The sequence below is a fragment of the Helicoverpa armigera genome, chromosome 10 (assembly GCF_030705265.1).
Source record: "Helicoverpa armigera isolate CAAS_96S chromosome 10, ASM3070526v1, whole genome shotgun sequence".
In the NCBI taxonomy this organism is placed as follows: domain Eukaryota; kingdom Metazoa; phylum Arthropoda; class Insecta; order Lepidoptera; family Noctuidae; genus Helicoverpa; species Helicoverpa armigera.
The window spans coordinates 1,552,772-1,571,590 of NC_087129.1; the positions used below are offsets into that span (position 1 = coordinate 1,552,772).

Here is an 18,819-nt window from a genome sequence, read left to right on the forward strand (position 1 = left end):
TTGAGTTATTTAGCTTGTTTCTATTGTTATCTATACTTACAGTCCGCTTAAAATAACTTTGGATTCCTGATGTTAGCAATTTGTCATCTCATGCGTAGGTACCTGAGACTTGGTTACTATTGACTTCATAATTTTTCACCATCGTTAAGTCAATACTCAACTTTAAACGACAACTGTAGAATTTACAATACTCAAAGAGTCGAATAACTAATTCCACAATTATTAAGTATTTGACCCTAGCTAGGAGTGTAAGTTTAATTTATAAAACCACTGCTTTTCAACTTTGCCAACTAAAAGTTCAATTCCCATTTCGATTACCGTAGTTTTTACCCCAAAGATACCGATTACAGAAACTACGACTTCAAGTATTATTAAAACCTATGTGCGTAGTTTCACAAGGAAGTAAATGGGCATACTGTTCCATCTACATTTGTATTATATACGTTCACCGCAATAGAACCCGGCCTCACTCTGATACGTATCAATTACGTGCTAAATCGCTTGAAATTCTTCGAAGAAAGCTCGTAGCTAATAAATTGACTCTTTAAGAAATGTGTGTAAGTACCAATAATGTGTTGAACGATACAGTAACTGTCTTTGTTAATGTCGTGATTGAGTTATTAGGATTTATTAGTGCTTCTATTTCTGTATACTTACAAATAGATTCATAAGTGGAACGTATGGTTTTGGTATAATTTGTGTATGGATATATCTTAATTCATAAGTAAGCAACATATTTAACACAACTCACAGTCTTCTTCTTATTGAGTGAGCTGCATGTTTGCACCCAGCCAGCCCTGGTGTCAGAGTTTTCTCAAATCCGCCTGACGGCCTCTGACATGGCTTTGCAATTACGAGATAACGCACCAGTAGCATTGTATTCTGAAATGATATTCAATGACTTCGAACTTCTATATAAAGCTTGATGTCCTTGCTGTAGAACATTAATACAACCCAAACACAAGTAGGTATATCCAAATACAGGACATTTTATCACCATACCACACAACACCTCCTCAGTCGTTTAAGAGACAAATGCTAAAAGTTATTTAAACATTTACACTAAACACATTACAGTGCCATTCCATAGAGGCTAATAATGATATAAGGAAGCTACCCAGGGTGTAATTAAAACATCTATGTGAACATAAAACGAAGTTTCTCTTCACAGTGAAGTTTGGTAAGTTTTGGAAAGTGACACTAAGAAGACATGGGTTGTTGCGTCTGGTGAATTTTAATGGTAGTTTTCAATTAATTCATTTAAGGAAAGACATGGAACCGATGGTCTGTATGATTGAAAAGATCTCTAGTGGAGATTAAGAATTATCAAGCAAGGTGTAGGACAATTGTAGGACACGACTTTGTTTCAATAATAGTGAAACACATCATCATCTGCATATCCTTTTCCCAACTACGTTGGAGTCGGCTACCAGTCTATCCGGATGCAGCTAAGTACCAAGCAGTAAGTTTGACAATGAGCGACTGCTTACCTGGCCCCCTCAACCCAGTTATCCGGACAACCCGATACCCCTCGGCAAGAGTGGTTGTCAGACTTACTGGCTTCTGACTACGAAACACATAAAATCAAATTCCTTATTCTAACCTTATATTATCTCTGACTTAACCGAAATGAATTCTTCTTGATGAACATCTTTTAATTTTCCATTATCTGTCGGTTTAAGTCCTAACCACTTCAGCACAGTCAAGAGTTAAGTCCCTTTTACAGGAGAAGCAGTCGTAAAAGCGAACGCTCTTAACCAGCATTATGACGTGAAAGGTTTTATGCGTTTACAAAGAAAATGAAGTGCCTACGTGCGCATTATCTTTCACGGCTAACATGCTGTTGAATCTGTTAGGGTATAATGCAGATGGACGAAGGGTATAAAATTATAATATCGAAATATATCGCAGAATGTGAATCTTATTTTGAATGTTCAATGTGGAAGAGCACTACCAAACTTACATTTGGATGGATGGTGTGAAAGATGATATTGGTAGGAACAATGTTGCTGTTAAGACAGCTTCGCTCTCAGACGTCATCTTAACAGCAAGAAGAACTTTTGGCATAAAATCATGAGTATAACGAGAGCCAAATTTTCGTTCAAAATTCCGTTCTGGTTTTCGGGATTTGAAACTGGCCAAGCGTGCCACCAATTACCATCACAATTTGATGGTAGTGGCTCTTGACATGGATGACGCGACTCGTCAGTGGTCATTTTCAGTAATTGTTTAAACAGTTAACAACCAAAGCCTTATCAGAAGTAACATACATAATTATACACCCAGCTAATAAAAATACATCTCATCCCATTATCATGTTAAATGCGTGTACATTATGTTTTAACGATCCTGTTTACGCGACCTACATAAAAACGAAACACATTACGATCTCGATAAATCCAGAGCATTTTTCCAAAGCTAAATGACACTGATTTACTGCACCAGTCAACTTTACATGCTGTGAATGCAACAAATCCTCATTTAGTCGAAGATTTATACTGTCAAATGCCACAGGAGTTATGTGGTTGGCGTTTTAATAACGTACCATGAATATTATTATGCGTAAATCATTTATATTGGGCGTAAAACCAGTGTTTATGTACATTGTTTTTTATTGTGCCATTTCTTGGCTTCAAAAATATGTTTTTTACGTTTGTGTAAATGGTTATTATATTGTGTTCAATCGTGTATTTGTGTACGACAGTTTGTGGTGAGTATATTGTTACTATTTCACGAAAAATTACGGAATAGTTGTGTGCAATAAATCTCAACACCTACATATGTGTGTACTGTAATTTTAATGCATATAGTTTGTAATGAAAACAAACCAGCAAATAGAAATAAGCTTTTGATTAATCGCTTATAATATCTCCCTTTAAATAAAATCGAAGGTGCCAATTAAATAGTATACGCATCATCCAACAATAATAAAATCTTCGCAAATAATGACTCAAATTAATAAAATATTTTATTATTTATCACGTTCGTAATATCAGAAGAAATTAATTAAATTATTTATTTATCGTATCTTCATTCCAAGAAAAAATATAATCTGGCCTTTCTCGACAATTCGGCTATCTAACATTGAAATATATTTTAAAATCGAACCTACAGTTTCAGTCATTAGCGGATTCACACTCCTCAGCTTATTATACAAAGATTGTGTACACCTACTCATGATTTCTCAGTATTCTATCTCTATCGGTCTCAGAAACCGAGTACCAAATCATTGATCCTGATATTTCATCCTAATAGCATTATGAATAAATACTTTATCATCCCACGCTAGTCTTAAATGTCATTAAGGGTGGTTTCATTTAATAATATTCAATTCTATTTCTTCCAACTTCAAAGCAGGAGTGGGTTTTAAATTCTATAATGTTTTTTATTCTTGTTCACTAAAAGTATTAATCTGAAGTACTCGCATTTCAGAGGAATTTGTAAAATCACCATTTTGACCTCGGTAAACATTTGCTTTAAGCGAAGAAATAAAGGACAAGGTGTGGATGAAAATAATTGGTATTAAAGACATTCGATATATTGCTCTCAACGCCCCACAGTTTCAAAATCAATACCTGCAATAGAACAGTACAGTCGAACAAAAGTGAAGTACAATTAGCCACTGCAGGACGACCGACCAACTTTACAGTTACGGCCAATTTCAGGGAACGAATTCTGTAAGTCACCGACAGTACAAAAGTTCCAACACCGTTCAGACGCTAGCGATTTCGTAATTAAAAATTCTAATTAATCCAACTCCAAGGTTTTCGGATGAACGATTAAACTGCAGGTGGCGAAGGTATTTCGGTATAATCGTCTAGTACAATTAAATGCAAATACATCTGAGAATGCAGGAAATTTTCAAACTGCTGGAACTAGTTTTAAACTGTAAAGAAACGAAGTTCTTTCGTGGTACTGAACTCTTCTTAGTTAAAACGTTTCGTGGAAACGTGAATTGAAATATGACCTAATGGCTGTGTCAAACTGTAGTCTGGGAAAATTTTAAATTACACATGAAAGCTTGCTGCCGACTTAAGTGGCCGAGTATTATGTATGCTCATTAAATTACCAAGCTTTCCTGGAGAGCAAAGGCCTTCGTAACAACTTCATGTGATTGGGGCCTGTTCAAACAGGTACTTTTCCAGTAGCTAGATACACATGTTTAAGAAAATATGTAATATGTTTTTGGTGATGTTTTTAAAACTTGCTCAAGATGTATATCAATAGTGTAAACAAATGTTTGTACTAGTACAATATCAAAGCAATATAGTTCCAAATATCAAACATTTGTTAAGCTTCGAGACAAAAAACTATGAATACAAATCAAGCAGACACCGAACAAGAACATTGTACCTCACGTTTGACCTTGAACACTTGAAACCTTCAACTAAAGCTTTTTAGGTCTTAAGTGGCGGATAAGTGAGGATTTAGCCAAATTCTAGCGAGACACATAAAAAATACAAAGTGACTTTTTAGATACACGCCACTGCGCAGCTACTTTAAACTTGCCCTTGAAGAAAATATGGCTGAGCTCCTTTAATTCTGAAAAAGGAGGCCAAAGGTGCGTTGTCATAAATTCTCTGTATTACCACTTTGCACGAAAATAATAATATTTTAACACAAAGAAGTCACTTTAGCCTAAAAGTCGGCGTAAACTTAGTTGTGCGAGAATTTTCTGGAGACTAATTACGTAACACACTCAATGTAACAAACAGTTTCAATTTGGTAAAAGCATTGCTTCATTTGTGTGAGACGGCTGTTGAGACACTTCTCCGTCTTCTTTAGTGGGCTGGTTCAAATTGTCACTTGTGATAAGTAGGCTACATATTTATTTACCTAATCTAATTTGATACATGGTGCTTTTATGCAATTGTGTAAAAATAGACAATAATCGGGCATGTCCAAAGATAAGGTACAAAAGAGGGTTGTACCAAAAATAATGAAAAATAATTAAATTTAGCTGAGCGAGTCAATAACCTACATCAACATGCGTGAAATCATAATTACTCATTAATTATCATCCCATAGCACAAATTACTGATTTCATGTACCTACTTTATGAGTATCGGATCTTATTTCCTTTGCCAATATATTATGTATATAGAAAAAATAATCGATATAAAAATATATAGGTATTGAATCCTTATGATAATTATTTATTATGAATGTATTATCTTCCCTACTCAAGTTAAATATTCATTATCTCTCACATAATGTGTTGGCTAACTTTTCCTACTCAGTTTACTAGACTTTCAGGCTTTTGACAAGCCACGTTTTCTGTTGATTGACACTTCAACTGTGAAAAATTAATGGATTTTTAAAGTAATTTTTGCTTCAGTTTTATCATAAAATCCTTCATAAACTTTTTTGACGTGAGAAGCCATTATTTTAATTCGATTATATGTTACGTTAAAATATTTTTTTTTATCTCGTTTAACACAGGCATTTTGTTTATTTAATAGCATTTATAGTGTAGTTTTCAGAGCCTCAAATTGGTTAACCTAGAATTTATGGTAGCTACAGGGATAAAATGATGAAAAAACCTGAATGCACCATTTTAAGGTAAATTTTTGCAAGTAGCCTTTAGCCTTCCTAACATGCAATAATATGTATATGTCACCGTAAGATTACAAACATCGTTAGATTACAATCTATCTCGAGAGATTGTAAACTGTCGAATTATTGTGAACCGTAACATCTGATTGCAATTTGACGCATTATTTTTCGCTATATTATAATCTATCGATGAGAAATTGTCAAATAGTCAACTGTCCGAAAGCTCTCCCTGATTGGTCAGTCTTTTTGTAAGATCGACCAATCACGACCAGCCGTTCTGTTGCCATGGAGTTCCCGTAGAGTTAGGAATGAATTTGTGTTTGAAGACAAACTAGGTACCTAATTGTTTTGTTTTTTTTTTTATAAAAGTTTCTTATAATTTTCCAATTTCATTTAAATAAAACTACTTTTACGGATTTTATCGCGGTCGGTTTTAAACGTCGGGATTAAATAATATAATATAACCGCGATAAAATCCGTAAAAGTAGTTTTATTTAAATGTCTAATATTCGCGTAGGTAAGTGTCAGAAATCAATATGTTTCCAATTTCAATTTGTGTTTGAAGAATAAATATTTCGTTACAATTTGTTCTCTCCATATGTCAGGAATATTAATTACATACTCGTACTAAATAATAAATACTTGAAGAATTTTTGAAGAGCATTTATTTTATTTAAGTGACACCTCTATTTCATTCCTAACTCTACGGGAACTCCATGGGAACAGAACGGATTATTGGTCGATCTTACAAAAAGACTGACCAATCAGGGAGAGCTTTCGGACAGTTGACAATTTGAAAATTTCTCATCGATAGATTATAATATAGCGAAAAATAATGCGTTAAATTGCAATCAGATGTTACGGTTCACAATAATTCGACAGTTTACAATCTCTCGAGATAGATTGTAATCTAACGATGTTTGTAATCTTACGGTGACATATACAACATGAAACTTAATTAACGCACATCCTGAAATTAGTTTGTTCAGAATCGTTTACTGAATCGATTTATATCATTTTTAATATAGGTAATTTTTATCCCAAAAATAATTAAAACTACGGAAATTATTGTAATATTAACCCTGTACAGTCAAAACAAATTCAAATAGACTGTAACTCAAAGTAATAAGACTTCGTGTATTTTCGGCTTTTTCCGTAGTTTCGTTATGTTGTGTCGAGTCGAGAGATATTTGCGTGCGTAGTAGTATGACCAAAAAGTTCTCCAAGAATTGGTATAACTAATTTAGTAAATAACAATGCATATACATGTTAAATTAAAAATTCAGTGTATTTATTATGATTATAACATAATATTCTAATTGGGGTGTTTGAGGGTGTGCGTTAATTACGTTACATGTTGTATATTTTCTTCTTGAGATTTTTACGTTCAAGCTAACAAACATACAAACACACAAACTCTCTACCTTGTAGAGATTGTCATACAAGATATTCAACGTAATACACATAACTTCACACCACACATCACGATTCAATAAAAACCATCACAGTTCACACTCTTGCTGTGAACGTCAATAAAACTGCGTGTCAATGTACGCCGTTGTTTTCTATTTACACGAGGTTTACACACAAACAAACACGCAGAAAAACGCGATCGTAAAGCTTGTTCAGTTACCGATACCATCAAATGGAAAGTCTTGTATTTGGGTTTTTAATAGTTAAGGGTTAGTTCGACCCAAGCGTGGTTTGGGCTAAGTTAGGCAGAAAATGAACAGTCTAGGGTAGTGTCTCCCCCCACTAAATGGTCGGAAGATCTGGCCAAGGTGGCCGGGAAACAGTGGATGCGGGTTGCTGAAGATCGACCGAAATGGAGAACCTTGAGGGAGGCCTTTGTCCAGCAGTGGTCGTCTTTCGACTGACACGAAGACAAAATACACACATATAAAAACGATCGTCAAAATTTTAACTCAAGCAGTTTTTTAGACCTATCATTTGTATAAACCTCGCTACTGCAAAGCTTACTATAGAGGTAGTATCGGAATCGCAATGTAATCGCCTCGCCTTGAGACGACATACATATATGTTTTAATACGGTCGATATAAGTGCGATCTGTTTCTAACATATCAAATGTGCTACAACTCTAACTCGTGGAAAGTAGTAATAGTGCTTACTTTTTAGATCGAATAACTTTATGTGGGTTTAATAAGCTACTATTATAAAGCTATATTATCATATTTTGGAAATTTCCTTACTATAATAACACAGCTTATTGATAACAAGATATTTCTGTAGCGTTTTAAGGATAAGGCCTCTTCAGTAGGCACGAGTATTGATTTACGAAGTTTTTCAAGGTGGATAGGCGATATTGATGTTCTGTTTAATCAAAGTTTTTTTTCTGTAGTGTCTTCCTCCAATGTGGACTTAGACAATGTTTATTCTATATACTTATTTTTGCTTTTCAATATCGATATCATTCTGCCTTAATATTTTATTATGACCAAAAAAATATACAAGAAAACTTTCCATTGACAAGACGTCAATATTTGAGAACGTATCATTAAATAATATGAAACTAAGTAAAATTGAAAAGACCTAACAACTTACGTAAAAAATAAAATTGAATATCGACTATAAACAGAACACAGCCTTTCAAATTCCAGAGCCATTAACAATATTACGTGTAAAATTGAAAACTATAAAAGTCGAAAATATCGATATTATGGCAACCAATTATGTACACGAGTTTCATCAATCAAAACGCGCGTAAAACGCTCATAAAACGGCCGACAACTGCTTTTTATTCTAAACATTACTTCAAGGCTATGCTTAACTGGTTACAAATTCATTTATATTCAAATAAGGAGGACTGAAAGCAGGGATCTAAGAATTGAAAACTGAAACTTTGAGACGAGTAGATATTTAGAATATTGCTTAATTAATGTTTTTTTTTGTACATAATCAATTCTAATTTAAAATTGCTTATCTTCCTGATGCTTTTTGTCCGTCAGTGTGATAACAATAAGACTGTTTAAAATAAAACTGTTCTTCTCCCAACAAAAACACATAGGAAGTGGTGAAGGGTGGGGGTTTAGGGGGCCCAATCCTTTATACATTTTGATGTTCAAAAAGTGCTGTTTTGCAGACAAGTTTCAATGAAAGTATTTTCGATTCAAGTCGAGGATAAGCAACAACCCCCCTATTCGACCAATTGTTTAAGCTCATTTAAGTAATGTAGGAGGTGACCACCATGGTCATAACAAGTTCCGCCTCATCTCGGAAACGACGTCAACTTGTGGGTTCCGGCTGTCATTTATATCTACGACAACATTTTGGGTATTCAGGCGAAGTCGGATAGGCAATCGTTCCATGTAAGACACTGGCTCAGAAATAAAACTTAGCTGTGTTCAGAAGGGCTGTGGGATTGTTCAAAAGAGTTACCGCGGCCTTGATACATAAAAGGCTCAGGATGACATGATGGGTTTTAGTCAGTAAGAGTCTCACGCAGCTAACCCACAGCGGGAGGGGGTCATTTGATGATGTCTCATTATAAAAAAGGTACACACCTTTTTATAGAAGGATTTGAAGCCTAAATACTGTAGAAAAAGCTAAACAGATAATGATCATGAGCTAGCATTTAGCTAAAGACCGAAGACCGCTTTTTCATCCCGTCTTGCCAACAAATGGTCAGAAACGAGGGTGTTTAAGTTCAGACTTCGGAAATTGTTAAAGTTTGTATAGTGCAAGTTTAGGAAGCTACGCGACTGGTGTGCTAATGCTTTGTAGTCGATAACAAGTACATTCTTTTCTTTAGGTTAGCTGATGTTTTTAGTACATTTAGTACATATTGGGCCTAAATTATTTTATTCAACATGAATTTAATATCAAACTCTATTATTCTAATATTATGTACCCTGTATAATAGCTGTCATGATATACTACATTAAACAATCCTTTCTTTTGTCTAAACACTGAAATTATTTATTCGTCCTCCCATTCAAAATTACAAAGAACGAACATTGTTTGCTCATTCCATATTCAAATTCAAAATATCAATTTCAATCATTCAAATGTTTTAAAGAATTCAGACTTTAAAAATAAAAGTTAGGCATACCCTTTGTGTTCGCCGTTTCATTTAACCCTGTGCGTGCATGAATTGGTCACGTTAGGTCATTTAGACTGGCTGAATGCTTTGAAGTTTTTGAATATAGAACCTAGTTTGCTAAAAAAAAACAAATCAAAGGGAGGACTTTTTTTTAAAGCTCCATTTTGTAGAATTGTTTATCTCTTGAAATGTGTTTTATGTACAGTGCATAAAATATTTTTTATTTCACTGAAATCGTAGCTTTTTAGTTCTGTGAAGTCAAGTGACTATGATGCAGATATTCATTTATTTTTATTACGAATATCTGCTTAATGCAATGAATTCTTTGAATTAAAATTCTAGTTAAATATATAAATACAGTAAAACATGCAAACAAACTGTGAAATTGAAATGCAATTTTCTCGAAAAATATTATAATATTTTTCACAAATTCAATGAATATATTATGGCAACATTCTCATGGAATATCGCATGTGTCTATAAAACATCAACAGAATGTTGTAAAGCAAATAGATAATAACAAACAAACATATTTCGAAAACTTTTTGGGGACAGTGTCCCACCTGATTACGACAAAACGACTGCGTCAAATAATAAACACACGTTGAAACCTGGCAAAGCATCCTACAAAGTTATGCGAATAACGCGAAAGGGTTTCTACCATTCATCATCGCAAACAAACTGGAGTCAACTTTTGTACAACAATGTACCAGTTTCCACAATCCGCTTTCGAAAAATGTTTCACATTCGCCTTTGACCTACTTTGCACATGCGCGGCATATCTAAATTTTACATAAAACCTCGAAAAATTTCCGTGTGACGCGGCGCAGTGCGGCACAGCGGTACAACCGGCAAATATTGTGACAACACCGCACCGTCGAGCATTCGAAATTCAGCGCACACACAAGTTTCCATCGCACGAAAGTGCAAACTTGAACAATTTCGAACTTATCTACTACATGGAAATTCCTAAATAAACTTGGAGATTTTCGAGTCATTTTGCTACATATTTCACTTGGTATCGTCTGTGAAATTGAAGCTGTCAGACTATTTTAAGAACAAAATGTTACATAAAGTATGAGTAAGTAATGGTTCCTGCTAAAATATTAAAGGAAATAGCGATTTATGTTTTTGAATAGGTATCAAGGGTTATATTTTCATGTGGAAATGTCAGGAAATGGACCTTTTCCCGGTCAGTTTATAGGCTAACGTACATTTTTCTGTCCGCAGACAGATTGCCGCGAATGGGAAGGCTTTGATAATTTATAGCGATGTGCACTACCACACTTTTCGTGTATTTTCTATCACTATTTTTTTTCTTTTCCTTTCCATTAGAATGTATGGTTTGCATATAAAGTTTCTATGCAGAAAATGTTTTTAAAACTAGCTCAAGGCTATTGACCTCTTTTAATAGTCGTACATCGTGGTATAAGTCGAGGCACTTTTCCGAGCGCTTAAAGTGCAATTCATCTCATCTCATTATAAACTTAGAAGGCTAATGGAATCGTCAGTATAAAGCTAGAAAATCTTGCATATAATTTTTGAACATCAAATGCACTGCGAATAAAAAGATCGTGCTCCATCAGTTACTTTCATTCCTGATTTGAGTACTGCAGACTTTACACTTACTACACCTAATTGAAAAGTTTATATATCTACTTCCCCAGCTTCTTATCATCCCAACTCATAACTATTAACACAAGTACCTTTTTATATCCAACAAAATAACATTTACCTTTTAACTAAGAGCTTCATGATCTCACTGAAACAATATACGTCGGACTTCATAGATAATTCAGCAACTAAGGAGAGTAAAGTCTGTGGGTGACCCGCAATAACTCTTGGAACCAAACTTTACACTCTGTGTTTAAGACCTTTATACTATAACGTTGTATAAGGTAGACTCCCCATCTAGGAGCCAGAAGAACTCGTAAACTGGCTCAATCTACTGTAAAAAGAGTTATGTTCGCAATTTCCTTGCATCACTTACTTATTCGCTAAGTGTACAAAAGTTTGGACCACGTATTTAAGCGAAGGTTTTCTATGAAGGACTCGCTTTTGTTAATTAAAGTTTGAAGGCGACACTGTTGAGAGATGCCTAAAATATTTTTGGGAAAGGAAATACAAGGAATCTGTGTTACTGGATTATTTTGGCTAATAATTTATTATTTTAAAAAAATGAGTTTGGATGCATGGAAAAATCTCATTCAACATTAAATTTAAATTCTAAGTTCTTGGACAAACTATTTAAATGTGTGAACGGCGATAACCCAAATGCAAGCAAGTTAAAAAATAGAACAATACTCATTTAAAATTGGAATCACACAGTTCAAAATTTTCTCCCAATCCTATATTTAATTATCAGTGTTACTGTTTTACTACAAGCCTTTACCTGTGATATAAAGTAACATCTGCCCTACAATGGCAAAACTTTTTAGGTCATACGCGTGCCCTGTTATTGAATTAAAGTCGTTAGAGAGTTGAAAAGTCCCAGTAGTTTCATCAACAAATAGAAGTGCTTTTCAGCTATAAAACATGTTATGTATCCTCTCGGTTTGCTTATTTCAAAGTAGGTTACGGTCGGCTTTCAGACTAACTAGGTACGGTACTGCTAGAATATTTTATAACGTTGGATAAAATTTTGTATTTGGGCGATAATCTCTGGATTATCAAAACGATTTTAGAAACATTTCAACGAAAAATTAATACAATGTTATTGAGTTTTTAGCTAATTTTGAAATAGGTACGTAGGAAAATCATCTTGAGAGTGGGATAAAAAGCATGAAATTACTATGAGTATGACCGTCACAAAATATTACCTATTACAAAAACTTCAGCATTTTTTATGCAAGACGTCTTACAAAGTTGCCTTGAAATAAAAATAAAATGTAATGAGTACATTTTTAAAAGTGTGAACTTGAAATAGTCTTTACACCTAAGTAACTGCACTGCTTCAGAGGACTATTAAAAATATGAAATTTTGCGATTGAAGTTCTAACAATAAATAGTTTATATGTGTGTAAATTACCTTTGTAAAACACGGCGACTCACCTACTACAGAGCGGGAGCTTACATATACAAAGACAATAATTATACATGTACATTACACACACAAGTATTGTCCACCCGCTTTCTCTACCAATTATCCGTCAACAAACATTTGCTATGTCACTTCCAATTTTTGAAATCGCCTTTCAATCCAGCATAATACCGACCCAACCCTAATTGGCTTTTCAGGATTTCGAATCATGAAACCAAACTTAATATGCAGAGGTCCTAATTTTGCAAACGGCGGGTACAGAAACAAACAAACAGTCCACTAAATTTAATTCCATTTCATTATTAATGTTTATTCAGGCTTCAGTGCCTCCGACGTCGGTTAGAAGGCTTGATTGACTATATAAAAGTGAACCGAAATTGGGTGACTTGGTTCTACTAAGTTAGTTTGGCAGTGTGCCCGTTTGTTCGTTTATTATATTGATCATCATAATTATGATTAAATTTGGAGAATTATGACTTTTGTGCTAGGTATATTGTACCTGCTTCTGTTTGAATTTTGAAGACGTTGTGGTTCTACTTATGTGTGAGAGCTATAATATGCCATTATGTAGTAGCTCTAAAATACATTATATGGTAGGTTAACATGTGCACTGTGAACTGGAGAAATCTATGTAAGAGCAGAAGCTTTGTCAAGAAATCAATTTGTTTTTATTTTGTACCTAAATATACAGTACTTTCATAATTTGCAATTTTTTTCTTAAATAATCATAAAGGAGCATTAAAAACAATATAGGTTCCTTTTACCAATTCGATATAGCATCATGATGTCAATAACACGATTCCATCAGCACAGTTCAAGCCTAAACAATGATGGGCAGAATCAACAGTCATGGTTATTTACCAACATACCATGTTTAACCATGCGGTTACAACTCCAGTTAGTAAAATTAACCGTGGCGGAAGTTTCGGCTCATATTTAACGTTGTGGGGTATCCCGGCAAATAATAGGTTGAGCTTCCGATATTTAGCCTGCAACGATACAACCGATATGTCAGTTTAGCTCAGTAATTTGGTTTGGCTACGCTAATGAATTTTCGAAATTTTGTAAATACGTTGATGGATTACCTGACGAACTTAGAGTGGTTTATTGTGCATTTGAATTCTTGGAAATAAAATGGTAGATACCTAATTTTATTGCTACTTGCTAGGAACGTGTACCTAGTTAGTAGCAATCGCATTGGCGATTGATCATAAGGTTAAGCAACTTCTGTCGGGGTCGGTCCGTGGATGGGTGACCACACTAACCGGACCAGTTTTTCTATCTGTTTTTCTCAACCAATGTTGGTTATACTTAGTTACTTAAAACTAATTCAATTTTAACGAGAAATAAATTTCCATAGTCTTATAATTTATTTCTGGCCCAGTAAAAATCCCGTGTCAAATGACACAACATAATTATTTATTCACGCAAGCGTAGTCATGACGTTAAGTTTTATATTAATCACTTCACGTCAAGAAAAAACAACTGTGTTTCCAAGACCTTAAATACCATCACGTACATAATATACGAGTATTTTTAATATTAATAAAAAAATGAATTGTTACGTAGCCTCAGAATTTAAAGTAAGTACATGAGCAGTCCAACTTTTATTTTTGATGAACTTGATTAAAGATTGGTAAAATATCTTTCCTATAGAGTGAAAAGTACATATCTAAGTTCCATTACCGTAATATCTATCCAAAACTCAATATTATTAGATTGGAATCATACATCAGTATAGCGATGAATGGTAGTGCGCACAGTATCAAGCCATCTAAAAAGTTTGATTGGATTCATGATTTCTTCACCTTTTAAATGAACACTGTGAACCGACCATCGGCACCCAGTTTACTCTGCAGCTACTCGACAGTTTAGTCTGCTATATCCAATAGAATACAAAATCCACAGTAAATAAATAAATAGCGATGAATTCAAAATACCTCCATAAACCCTTTAGATTGAATGCAAGCTCGTGACGTTTGCAAGTATGGCTACATCACTTTATTTCACGAAAATTGTTTATTGCATAAACCGGTTACTGTGCCAAGCTTTTGGCTCAACGCCAATTCTCATGCAAAGTTGCTGTCTTCAATTATTCTTTATAAGATCCTTTGCTTGGCGGAATTTAAGTGGTGCCTGCACATTTACGTTTAAAGAAGATACATGGTAGTTAATTGGTAGGAAATGGTGGTGAAATTAGTTAGGAACATGAATGGAAATGTCTTGCTATTAAAATTGTTACGTCTACTGAAATTATAAGCTGTTTTCTTGGTAATATATTCATCAGAATACATTGTGTAAGAAATGGTTTTCAAAGGTAAGCGATGGCAGACAGCTTTCATGCGTTCATTTTAGTAACCAACCAACCGTTAATATATCATGGTTGAATTCTGGTGTTCTTTATATTAACAGAAGTCTAAGCTGTGGTCCCATTCAGTCATTATAGTATGCTGGTACAGTCAAAACTATTTAAAAGTCTCTGTAGGTACCAATATAAAACCTAGCTCCAAAATAGCGCATTAAAATCCCATTATCCAGCTTACCTAAAAACATACGTAAAAGAATAAGGCTAATACTAATATTTAAAGGATAAACCTAACTCCCACAAGGTGTTGACATCTTCGCAAACTCCAATAAAAGTTCCTATAATTGAGAAGAGGGGGAAACTTTGAATATAATTTTTTATCACCGACCCAAACTTGGTTCGGAGCAATTTTTGAAGACAACGGTAGGTATCCTACGTCCTTGATATACTTCTTTAGAATATTTGGGATTACTATTTGTATTACTCTGATATAAATGAAAATAAATACAAGTTTCTTATTTTATTATCATTGTTAATTATGTCAATAGCATTTCCACTTTTCAGCGGCAATGAAAAGGAGGAAAATTAATGGAAATAGGCTAATAATAACACTCAAGATATTAGTATGGATCAGTTAACATCAGAGCTAATATACAATCCTAATTATAAACGTTCACTCATTTGAATTCCGTTAATATAACAATATAACATTAGAAACAGACCATTTTGCAGTTGTTTTATTCAATTTTGATTCTTATTTCAAAGAAGACAAGGGTTACAATGAAATCAATAAGTTAACGGTATCAAATATTGACTACGACTGCATGTCACAATGCACTAGATATCAAAATCGAGTGAACATACCATTAATTGGTGCTATTGTAATATCTAATCAAATGTTAACACAAATTATTTCAATAATATTAATGACTGTTTCATTTTCTGTTATACCTTCTCTTTAATGGTTAAATCGTTGATTCGATTATGACAGAATTTGGCACGGAGCCGAAACATGATCTCCCTAAGAATAATATGCCATATTTTTTTCTTTGATCTGGAATTTTATGGATTTATAGCACATTTATAGAATCGGGATGTGGAAAATAATGCCAAATATATGTTCGTATATGCTCAGTCCTTCTCCGTGAGAGAGGAGGCCTGTGCCCAGCAGTGGCATGATAAAAAGTATATAAAACAGTATATATTCATATAATAATATCGAGAGGACGTCACTAATTAATACAAGGATCCACGAAATTGCAAATAGCATTCCTACGTAAAAAAAGTATAGTGATCATTAAAACGTAAAAAGTTTGCACAGCACATCAAAATATTTTCATAGATACAAAATATTCATATTCATATTCATATCATTTATTGCATTCCACAAGTTTCACATGGTGTTACAAAAAGCAAAGCTAGGTACATTTGTGGACCCTGTTAGGGCACAGCAACATTTGACATTTAATGCCAGTACATTTAGAATACTTAAAACTAATTCTAAATTTTAAGGTAGTTTTAAACATTAGGTATAATAGGAATCGTTAATTTACAATTAAAATTATATATTATATTTCTTTATATTTGTATAAATATATGTATATTAGGAAATTATTTAGATATTAGCTATTTTAGTGTATTGTAGTGTGTATATTGTTTATGTATGACTTATATTTATTTTATCGTTCATGTATTCTTGAATTGTATAGTATGCCTTTTTAGTTAGGATTTCCTTAATTTTATTTACATATACATTATACTTTGGTTCGTTTTTTATAGCATTTGGTAATTTATTAAATATTTTTATTGCCATTACATATGGACTATTTGAATGTAATGTCATACGGGAAGTAGGTAGCATGAGCATGTTCTTATGTCTAAGTGATCTGGTTTTGTGTTTGTCTCCTCGGGTTGTGAAGAAGTTACTGTATTTCCTAACAAACTTGCATATTTCTAGAATGTAAATAGATGGTAATGTGAGTATTTTGAGTTTAATGAAGAAGGGTTTGCAGCTGTCAGTTTGTTCTATATTTACAATAATGCGAATTAATTTCGGCATCCTTGTATTAATCATGCAATTAATATCGGCATCGAAAATAACGAAGCGCCCTCAATTGTTTATTTTATTTTAGAACAAAATATTATTTGAAGTTCGATGATACCAATGAATCGAGTTCAGGCAATTTATCAAATGAAATAGAAAGACATTGGGACATTTAGAAGTTCCTCATTTTCGCAGCAACCCTTCATTCGGTTTTGACAAATGAGGTGCTAACCCGATCCGTCTTCGCTTGAACCCTCGCGGTATAAATATTATATGGAATTCAATATTTTCTGAAGATAGAATTTCCTGGGTAATAATTTAAAAATTGTTGAAACAGGTCAAGGTAAGATTTACAAAATATATTATCTAGATAACATTAAAATGATATTTTTACATTGTACAATTATAAACCTCTAATTTAAAATTACTTCCGCGGTTTTGACTACAATGTCGTGACCATAATTCAGCATTGTAACCTTGACACGAAAGCATTCCACAGAACAAGCAACCACAAAAAAAAACGATAACAGAAAAAGGAAAACAAGATACTAATCTACACTGTATGGAAAAAAAAACAACCTATTTTCGGTACGGGGAATAGGAAATCAGCTATTGGTATTCGGCAATCCGTAAGAGGACTTCCCGATATGGTATCTACCACGGAGTAAGGAAAGAAGAGTGGAGATGACATGGGTAGGTCAGGCACCTTCTTCTAGGTCAAACACGTACGGTGGGCATGACTAGGTGTGTGAGTTAACTGCCTAGGTGTTCGGGTTCTTTGGGACATCTGTCGACGATTTTTGCTACTACAAAAAATGGTCGGGTCCAAAGAAGGCGTAGTAAGGGCGAAGATAGTAACGTTCCTCGACTACTCGCGCTTCTTTCTTAGGAGATTTTCCGTTATGGTACCTCCGCTAGGCACTTTATTCTCCACGGTATCTACCAAGTAAGCAGGTACGCGATATCAATTCGTAAAGTGCCCAAAAAATACCGGATGATCCGAAACAGTATTCCGGCTTTACATGCTCGTGAGATTTTCCTCCGAACACTTGATAGAATCTGATAGTAGAAAAAACGTACGAGAAAAGCCGGTCCGGGGAAGGTTTAGTGATATCGGTAGGCTGATTCTACTTTCGTTTATGGGATCCGATTTGGAGCTAGCTTTTGGAAAGTTGTCTTGTATCCTAGAATGTTCTAGATAGGGCAAAGCATGCAGACCTTTGTAGTGATATTGGCATTGTAAAATATAACGTTTTTGCGGATTTTGTCTCCTTTCAATTTCGGAGGTTCTCAACTTCTTTTGAGTAAAAGTCGCCAAGAATAGTTATAGTATAGGAGTAGTTGTAGTGCCAGGGCAGTTGGCAGAAAATAACAGTGAAGTAAACTTAAGTTTTATTTGTTATAATCAAGTCAAAACTGTTTTGTCAGATAACTAGTGTTCTATAAAGAAACGTTAATTATTTCGTCCAAAGCTGCTTTTATCTAGTAATGAAAACTGGCGCGATCTAATCAATGTGATCTAAGCTTTATAATTAAGGTTGATCTCATCGGTTAATGGGCGTGGTTACGTCACTGGAGAGCGATGACTCACTGTTTTCTTAACCTAGCGGATAAATGTAGGTTTGAATGTATAGAAGAATATGTTGTAATATAGAGCTTTTTAGGCCTTTTATATTTATGATAGGTTTAATTATTTATTATCATACAAAATGTAGCAAATATTTTTATGTTACTGGCGATTATCAGTTGTATTTGAAAGCTGCCGGTGGTAATGTTTCCTGAGAACTTCCTCAGATTCAGTCCCTTGGTTCAA

General features: G+C 34.1%; 1 protein-coding gene across 7 annotated transcripts in view; it reads left to right on the forward strand.

Moving 5' to 3' along the window:
• The window catches only part of LOC110380505 (nephrin), a 227,075-nt gene that overhangs the window by 151,250 nt on the left and 57,006 nt on the right, over positions 1-18,819 (forward strand). The window lies entirely within an intron of this gene.